This window comes from Lathyrus oleraceus, chromosome 6, assembly GCF_024323335.1.
Source record: "Lathyrus oleraceus cultivar Zhongwan6 chromosome 6, CAAS_Psat_ZW6_1.0, whole genome shotgun sequence".
NCBI classification, from domain to species: domain Eukaryota; kingdom Viridiplantae; phylum Streptophyta; class Magnoliopsida; order Fabales; family Fabaceae; genus Lathyrus; species Lathyrus oleraceus.
This window is the reverse complement of record NC_066584.1, coordinates 23,103,376-23,113,904: the sequence shown is the minus strand read 5'-3', so window position 1 is coordinate 23,113,904 and position 10,529 is coordinate 23,103,376.

The window sequence follows — 10,529 nt, the reverse complement described above, 5'->3', positions numbered from 1 at the left end:
ACGGCTACTCCCCTTGCTCAGGTGCTACCTTCGGACAGGTACATTCCTGAATGGTAGTCTGGTATACGGCTACTCCCCTTGCTCAGGTGCTACCTTCGGACAGGTACATTCCTGAATGGTAGTCTGGTATACGGCTACTCCCCTTTCTCAGGTGCTACCTTCGGACAGGTACATTCCTGAATGGTAGTCTGGTATACGGCTACTCCCCTTGCTCAGGTGCTACCTTCGGACAGGTACATTCCTGAATGGTAGTCTGGTATACGGCTACTCCCCTTGCTCAGGTGCTACCTTCGGACAGGTACATTCCTGAATGGTAGTCTGGTATACGGCTACTCCCCTTGCTCAGGTGCTACCTTCGGACAGGTACATTCCTGAATGGTAGTCTGGTATACGGCTACTCCCTTGCTCAGGTGCTACCTTCGGACGGGTACATTCCTGAATGGTAGTCTGGTATACGGCTACTCCCTTACTCAGGTGCTACCTTCGGACAGGTACATTCCTGAATGGTAGTCTGGTATACGGCTACCCCCTTACTCAGATGCTACCTTCGGACAGGTGCATTTCTGAATGGTAGTCTGGTATACGACTACTCCCTCTTCAAGCAGATTCAGCCTAACGGACGGCTCATTCTGCAACTCAGAACGATCTAGCGTACGATCCGTTCTGATCTTTCATCCCCATCAAAGTCATCCGCCTAACGAACAGCTCACTCTGATACTCAGATATGGTCCAGTGTATGATCCATTCTGATCCCTTATCCCCAGCAGCATATAGCATACTCTGACTCCCCAGCGAAGTCAACAGCATGATGGATGATTCACTATACGGTCTAGCGTATGACCCGGTATGACATTCATGTCTTCAGACATTGTCTAACGTACGACACAATCTGGAAATCTCCTCATCGAACTACCTGGATGGCATCTTTAAGCCCATCTCCACCAAGACTAATGGACAAGCGCAAACTTTTGGGGCATTCTAGTGTTCAATAATCTTTCACCTCCAGACCACGAACGACATACTCGCCATTCTAACTCTCTCGGTTCAAGAATATTGAACAGGGGCAGCTGTCATACCCCAAAATTTGCCCGTTGATATTACAAAGCATTTTCCAAGACCCTCCGACTTGTTCCACAAGGCACTGACATCCCAAAGGAACGAAGGCCCAGCTCACGAATGGCCCAATCCAGAAAATGGCCCAAAACTGGCCTGTTCGCTACACGCTCGCCTAGTGAACGTTACGTTCGCTACACGCTCGCCTAGCGAACGTTCGCTACACGCTCGCCTAGCGAAGCAAACATTCGCTACCAGCTCGCCTAGCGAGGTTGGCAGACAACAAAAAATTTCGGGCTTCGTTCTGAGCCCATTAGGTCATGAAAAAGGGCATTATAAATACCAGCACTTCAGTAATGAAAGGGGGAACGAAAAGAGGACGAAAAACAGAGGAAGACGGACGGAACCCTGGCCTAGAAACCCTGGAGATCAACTTGAAGGATTCCGAGTAAAGAAACCCTGAAGGCCGCTCATCCGCTCCGAAGCTACCACCGCCTAACTCAATCCGGCTCGCCAATTCAAGGTTGCAATTCGATTGCAAACAGGTTTGCATTACTATTATCGTGTTATTTTCTTAATTTGCATGTGATACCGCTTTATGTTCTTAACTTGCATGTGATATTATAATTGAATTCATAAACATATTTGAGGTTTGCATGTGAATTTAAGTGTGCCTGGATATTGTGAATGCTGAACCATATAATTATGTGTTGAATGCCATAAGCCATGCCGCAGGTTGAAGTCATACTGTTCTGAAATTCAAAACCCGCAGCCGCTCGCTAGCACATCGCTAAGCGAGCATGTAGCGAGTATTCGCTAGGCCTTCGCTAGGCGAGGCAGAGGCGAACGGGGCAGCCGCCAATATTTTGTTTGTTATATGCGTATCTGGTCGATCCTATGTTAATTATACACTGTTTTCTTGCTGCTGTTTTTTCTTTTACGGTGTAATCCACGATTACACCCGGATTTGGTACTCTAACCCGTTTGTTGAATTTTGCAAAGGTTCATATGTCCCAGAAAAAGATCGTCGTTTAGGTCTTCCACTTTATTTGTGGGATACCCTTATGGAGACTCACCCTAAGTGGCCTAATTAATTTTAATGTGTTAATTTTAATGTATTAATTTTAATGTATTAATTTTAATGTATTGATTTTAGTATGGACTTAATTACTTAATTGACTTTAAAATATGACCTTTAAATAAGTGATCTCGGACCTCTCTTTGCTGCCCTACGGTATTACGGTATAACGGTCATGTCCCGCGAATGTAGGGATACACTTAGCAAAGACCCTTCGATTAAATCATCATAAAATAAATCATGGTCCCTCGGATGTTGCCTTCGAAAATACGATTTTGTCCCTCGATGACCCTTCGGTGTAGCCTACGGTTAAATGATGATCGTCCCTTCGAATGCTAAGGCATCCCTACAACTGTTGCCTTCAATGACCTATCGATGACCCTACGATGACCCTTAAACATCCAAAGGGTAAGATTACTTACTTCTCAATAGTAAGGACAGTTTTACCCTCATAAGGATAGGAAATGCCCATAACGACCTCAGGAAGGTATAACTCTCAATTACTGGATCATAACCTAAAACATTTTCCACCCCTCACACTTTACCCTTTACAAATCCTAGAAAATCACCACTTGGTATACATTCATACTAGAATCATTACCGAGTTATATTTTTCTAAACCATTTTTCAAAATCAAATGAGATAAATACTTTGTATACATTCATACGAGAATCATTACAAAGTTAAACTCTCTTTCAAACATTTTTTAAGCAATTCACCGACACTTTTCAGACAAAAATATAAGTGATCCAGTAATTAAGAGCCCATGGATAACCATGGATACAAAGGGTGCTAACACCTTCCCTTTGTATAATGTACCTCCCGAATCCAAAATCTATTGAGGTCTTTCCTGTTCTTTTCCACCTTTCCTTATTGGATAAAAGAAAAGTCGGTGGCGACTCTTGCTATCCGCGACATTGCGATAAAAAGCAAAACACCCCAAGTCAGTTCACCGTATGACAAATATTTTTTCTCATCCCCACATATTTCCACGAAAAATCGGAGATCCACAGAAATCGAATCTGATTTTTTTTTTATATATTTTTCAATCTAAATTATGACATTAATATTTTGTTATAATTATTTTTTTAAAATATATATTTTGCATCTATCTTTTTTTTAAAATAAAAATACATCTTACAACGATAACAAAAAAAATGAAAAAATACTTACAGTTACGAAAACATAATCATTAATTTACTAATGAAAAAAATGTTACTAATTGAAATATAGTGAAGTTGAAGAGTAATTACCATAAACCCAAAATACATAGGAGAATGATGGGGTCAGAGAAGATGAGGAATATAGGAGACAGGGAGATTTGAGAAAAGAAGAGGAGATAGTGTGTATACTGCATGTATTGAATGCACTTTTTTAAGATTGAGTATTTAGGTAGTGAAAGAATGGATTATACAAAGAAAAAAATGATTCACTAATGATTCTTCATTTCTTAATATATTAATTGTTTTTTTTATAAAAAAACATGCATATTTATATGAATTTTTTACCAAAATAACCCAAATTTTCAAGAAAATTCCCCAAATAACTCTGTTTTCAAAAAAAATCCCAAAATATCCCACTTTTAGGAGGAGACGCCAATCCAATTGGCGACTCCTCTTAAAAATAGAGTGCAGACGCCAATTGGATTGGCTAGGGCACATGGTGCAGCCAACCCAATTGGCGCACATGTGTATTTTTTTAAAGGAGGCGCCAATTGGATTGACACCTCAGTGCATTATGCAATTTTTTTGTTATAAATAGAGGTGTTGTGTGAATCATTTTTTCAGATCTCATTTCATCATTTGTCAATCATGTTTGGTGTTTGTCGCCGCTATGGAAAGGTGATTTATGCTAGAGACAAACCTCAGATGTTGATGCTCTTCTAGAACATCACTACTTTTGATCAACTGAAGAGGGAGCTAGTTTGTTGGTTAGATGGAAAAATATCAGAAGGGGAAAAATTAGAAGTATTGAGAGACTCGACAGTATCGTTGGTTGGGTGCGAATGAAAACTGATAAGGATGCTAGGAAAATGATGTTCGGACGAGATGAGATCACTTTGATTGATGTAATCAGTTAGAAATATTCTGTTTTCAGTTTGCTTATGTTGTAGTGATGTTTGTTGTGAACCTCATTGTAACAAAAACTTAATTATATATAAAAATTGAAGGTTACAAAAATACAATGTTACAAAAAGATTATGACCCAGATGATGCTCATCGATTGGGACAGTTGTTCTTGTTGTGTCCTGATTGACGACAGATACTACATAATCTTATCATTTTATTTGTCGTATCCATTTCTGTCCTGTTACGTGTGTTGTTTGGCCTTCCTTTTTTCTTTCTACGCATCTCGTCGTTGTGCCAAACTATGACACCTTTGTATGGAGGTCAGTATTCCTCCATTGGTATCACCGAGAAGCTTTTATTATATACATTCATGACGGTGACGAAATTGTACACATCAAATAAATGGTTGTAAGCGCCTTGGAGAGTATATGTGCATGCTGCAATGACATGGGAGCAAGGAATGCGGAAGGCCTGGAATTTTCCACAATCGCGCAAACTTCTGTTTAGTCTGACAGCATAGGCTAAATTTGGTCTCCCCTCTTTCTTTGAATACCCCATTCATGCATTCCACAAGGCTTGTTGTCATGTGACCCCATCGACAACCTCCGTCAAATGCCCTTGTCCACTACTCTACTGGTATGTTATTCAACCATCTTCTCGCGTCTTCATTATGAAGGAGAAGAGCGATCCAAAACGCAGTAGAATTTAAAAAAAAACTCCTTTAGTGATCCTTACGAATGGGTATGATCAGTGATAGAATCGTTACCTCTTGTGGCGATTCAAACCTTTGATGCAGATCTACGAAGCGATCACGAACGTTGAATGATGACAACGCCTCTACTCAGTCCACACGAACGGATTCCTTCAATCTCAGTGCTAGCTGCTACGAATGAAGGCTTTGAGTGAGTGAGTGAGTGAGTGAGTGTGTGTGTGTGAGAGAGAGAGAGAGAGGGAGAGAGAGAGAGAAACGAAATTGCAACTGCACAAATGCTTCTGCACAAGGGTTCTATTTATAGAACCACTTGTGCGGGCTGCAAGCTAAAAAACCCACTTAAGTGTATGTGGCCCATATCTTATAATATGCCAAAATCACTTAAGCACGTGGTACCTTACCATATTTCGTATTCTACTTAAGTACATCGTACCTTACGATGTTCTACAATTCACTTAAGTGCATCGTACCTTACGGTGTTCCTTAGTTACTCTATCTCTCATCAATCTGTCCTTTTGTGTGTGACCCTGTAGGTTTTCGTGGCATTTGGCAATTATATTAAATCGTATATTTAACATAATAAACAGTGAGCGGTATATAGCAACACATCACTGTTACCCAAGAAACGAAAATGTCATGTGATCTGACAAATCCTTTTGTGATAATACTTATGTGTACAATTACCCTTTTGCCCTTATGTCTATATTGAACACAAGGCATAGACCGTGTCATCCTTGTCCAGTTCAATATTGGGCCCGTAGACATTTATCCTGTTATGCAGGATGGGCAAATTCCATCTAGGTCACTCATGTCCCTCAGCATGCTTCGTGGAGTACCCATCAACTGTCTTTATGGTCATCCAGTTATGGACAATGTTTGATCAGCAATAAGGCACTCGACTCTACATCTAGGGTACATAGTGGTTTCAGGTCAAAGGGTGGTATACACCATTATCACCATGAGAATAACTTATGACACTTAGCATAACATTCTATATAGTATTCTCATAGCGGGTCAATTCAGTATAAATATTACTCTCAATATTCATACTTATGTTTAAGACTTGATAACTCCTTATCCATGATCCATGAGATGTGATCATCAGTCTATATACATAATAGTCTTAATGCTTTAATATTATCCCACTTCACAACCAAGCTCGACTACAAATACTTTAAGAATAATGTCCTTATGTTTAATGGGGTCTCATGATTAAGTCACACTTGATACATTAAACGGACTAGCTATTCTAGGAACTTTATTAAACAAACATAATAAATAAAAAGCCTTTTATTATTAATAAATAATTCGATACAAGTACCAAAAGTATTGGCCTCTAGGGCTTACACCAACACATTAGACAGTCTAATTTCATCACGATAATATTGAAATGACGGCTGAGTTAGAGCATACCCAGCATTCACCACCTTCTTGCAAAGATTCTTATCTTTTATTGCACGCATGAAGTTTTGTGCAATATATATAATGCAATAGACATGGGTAGAAGGAGGATCATGTCATCTGTTGTTATGGTTGTTGTAGGCACTCCCAATGGCAGCATGTCTATCAGAAATCAAACAGAGATTGGCTTGTGGAGCCACATGCGTTCTGAGATGTCGAAGAAAGAAACCTCATCCACTAGCCGTTTCACCTTCAACCAGAGCAAAGGCAATGAGAAAGACATTATTGTTGCCGTCTTGTGCAACCGCCATAAGCAAAGTACCCTTGTATTTTCCGTATAACATAGTGCCATTAATTTGAGTAATAGGTTTGTAGAATGCAAAATCTTTGATGCATGGGTCAAACGCCCAAAAGAGATGGTGAAAGATTCTATTACTTGTAACACAGGTTTCGTCTGGCATCATTGCTGGCAATGTCTCCATAATTGCCACAGTTCTTGGGACATATGTTCTTAGTGCCCATAAAAACCGTGACAATTCTTTGTATGAATCCTCCCAGTTGTCGAATACATGTTCAACAACATTTGTCCTCGCAATCCATGCTTTCTTGTAAGATGGAGTATAATTATATCTTTTTCTGATATGGGATATAATTATACTCACCTTCACTGATGGGTCTTTGTTAACCAGCGGCAGAATGTCTTGACATATCAATGCGGCGCTTAATTTACGGTGATCTTGTTCAACGTTAGTTGCAATGCAACTGTGAGGTGGGCCTATTGAAGCTATCTCCCAAGAGTCGTTTTTCTTTTTGTAAGACGCAGTCAACCGAAAATTACAAAGGATGTTACGACATTCGATGACATACCTTCTCGAATCAATGCGTTTCACTGTAAAATCAGCAGAGTTGTTCATGTGGAATTTTTTGATAGCTCGCACACATTCTTCTTTATTGCGGAACATGTCTCCCACCTTTAACTCGCCTTCTGATCGTGGATACAGGTTATAGAAAACACTGTTGGATGTTTCATCGTCATGCAGATCCATGTTTGTCATATGTTGAGGCGGATTGTAGACATGACTAGGAGGTATTGACGTTGGTTGATCATCATCTTCAATGTCGTTGTTCAACATATGATCGACCTGTATCTCGGTCTCCTCTTCTTCTTCATCAACGACGTCAACTTCTGCTTCTACTTCTGGGTCGACGTCATCTAAGCATTGTGAATCAAATTCACCATATTCATCCTGACGGGTTATTTGAGATTGCTGAGATGGTATACATGGTTGAAGAGTAATATACAACTCAATACAATTGCAGTCTGAATGTTCATGACTAACAAACATGTATTCAACATCTTCATCATCCCGTATCTTAAGCGGGAAAAACTTGCATTGACTGTTCTAAAAAAATATTGGATTTTGATACGTGATCTTTGACACAATACCCGATCCTATGCAGGATTGTATTCTTTTTTTCAAATTCAAGAAGTTTGCATTTCTCTTGATCGTAAGTCGAATGGTATCGGTGTTTCGATAACAAAATCCGTATAACTCAGACTCGTATGTCTCACCATTGTAGTGAACATTGACACTATATTTCGATGAAGATGACATTGTAATATTTCTGGTGCAGATGAAAATTAATTTCTTGCTGCAGATGAATGTGTGTTTAGTGTTGGATGTTGATAGTAAGACACTTAAATAGGTAAGTGATTTGTCTCACATGCAAGCTAGTCCGAAGTGATGTGTCACACATGCAAGCTAGTCCGAAATGATGTGCCAAACATGCAAGCTACTATGAAGTGATGTGTCCAACATGCAAGAGAGAGGAAAGTCACGTGTCACACATGCAAGCACTAACTCCAAATGAATTGGCACCTCCTTACAATCCTTGCACATGGGCGTCAATCCATTTGGCTACATCATGTCTTGCATGCATGCAGACCTCGTAACCAAGCATTCAGACCTAGGTGTGTCATGCATGTTCCTATGGAGGCGCCAATTTGAATGGCGACACCATGTACAAAATGCACATGGGCGCCAATTCATTTGGCCACCACATGCAAACACATTTTTCTATGCTCCACACTTTTGCCTATAAATAGGAAGGTAACTCTAACACTTCTTCCACGCCATCACTCACTACTTCTTCTACAACATCAAATCTTTCATTTGCAACAACTTCTTTCATCTGCACCAACCTCTTTCATCTTCGACAAGATGTCTATCCTCACAATGGGCGAATTGCACATAGGAACAGTTGCAAACATAGCAACTTATGTAAGCGTTTTATTGTTTTGTTATTTGTCTAGAGTACCTTTTAATAGAGTATATTTTAATAACATATCAACTTAGTAAAGTATTTTCTTGTTTCTTTTATAGGATGTTTCAAGGTTCCGTACTCGGGTCCACGAATATGTCCACATGGACCCGATGATTCAACCATATGTTGAACTCGCCGGTTTTGGACATATAAGCAAAATTATGTCTTGGTCGATAGATAATAAATTCATTCTTGCTTTATGCGAAAGATGGCGTCTCGAGACACACACATTCTGGTTTCCAACCGGTGAGTGTACCGTGACGTTAGAAGATGTCTACATGCTTTTGGGACTGCTTATTGAAGGTAAAGTTGTAAATGGTAAAACCAAATATACGAATTCAATTTACATGGACCTCTTGGATACTGATTGTTAGATGATAACTCAAGAGGTCAAGGTATGCTCCTTTCACGCCTTAAGTCATATTATAACAGTTTACATTTAGATGAGCATTCTACCGAAGAGGCTCGAATAATAAAAACTAGGTGTTACATTATGCTTTTAATTGGTTCTTTTTTATTTCCCGAAGGTAGTGGTTCTAGTATGCATATTATGTATTTACCTTTACTAAGACATGTAGATAGAATAGGAAGTTATAGTTGGGGATCCGCTTGTCTGGCCTATCTTTATAGCTCTTTGTGTAAAAATTCACACAAATACACATCTACCTTTTCTGGATGTGTTGTTTTGCTCCAAGCATGGGGTTGGTCAAGACTACCGTCCCTAGCGCCCGTCAACAACAACTCTTTCACATTCCCTTATGCACAAAAGTAAGTTGTTTAAATTGCTATATATTTACTTACTTTAGCGATTATTATCTCTAACTAATATTTTTACCTTTTTGGTGCAGATGGTCGGCACGTGGTATGAGTTATAACAGATGTCCTAGACACTGTATTACCCAGTATCGCAATATCTTGGATCACCTTCGACCGACATACGTATAGATAATAACCTCATTATTTCGTTATAATTTGTTAACTTCTTCTACCAAGTTTGTAATCCAAGTTACTTTCACATTTCAGTTCATTTGGCGTCCATACCTAAATTTGGATCATGACCATGAAGTCAACGAAGAAGCCGCAACCGTATGGACTGCATGCACACTGATAATAAGATTCACAACTGTGAAGATGCATAACAGTGATCGTGTGAAGTTGCAGTTCGGTATGCTTCAATACATCCCAGATCCCCCAACAAGCCTAGGAGAATATCATATGCGCAAAATTAACGATCAATGGAACTTCATTCCATGGCAAAGCTTCGCAAGATCTGAGTGTCACAAACGGAAGCACCGCCATGGCCATGTCTTAACTGACGCAGTGATGCCAAATGAAGAAAAACCAAGTCGTACTTATATGGCTTGATACAGATCGGTTGATTTTCAGTTCATCGCCGAGGATATGTACCTATACGACCCACGCCAACAAACTTACACACCAGGCGCCTCAACATCTAACCCCTAACAACATTGTCAGATCGGATACACACAACCCCCTTTCCGTCAAACTTTTCGTTCCACAAACACAAAAACATACAACCCAAACATGTCATACACCCAACCCTAATACCAAGAGCATACCCCATACCACCACCAACAAATTGATCATCAACTAGAGACCCAACATTGCTTCGCACCCAATACATCACCCTACCAAAGTCGCCTTAGCCAGAACACTCAACGATCATTCAACGCTAATCGTCCCTCCTCCTACCATAGCCAAGAAACCCAAACCTCACAAAACCGAAACCTCCAACAACCCTATCTCTACCAAACACCCCAACAATCTTTCCAACCTTTCCTCGACGCATCATTCACACTCATGTCTCCCTTCAACCGTTCCGGTCTCCCACCAATGAGTCAAACACAACCCAACTAATCTGGCATGGGTC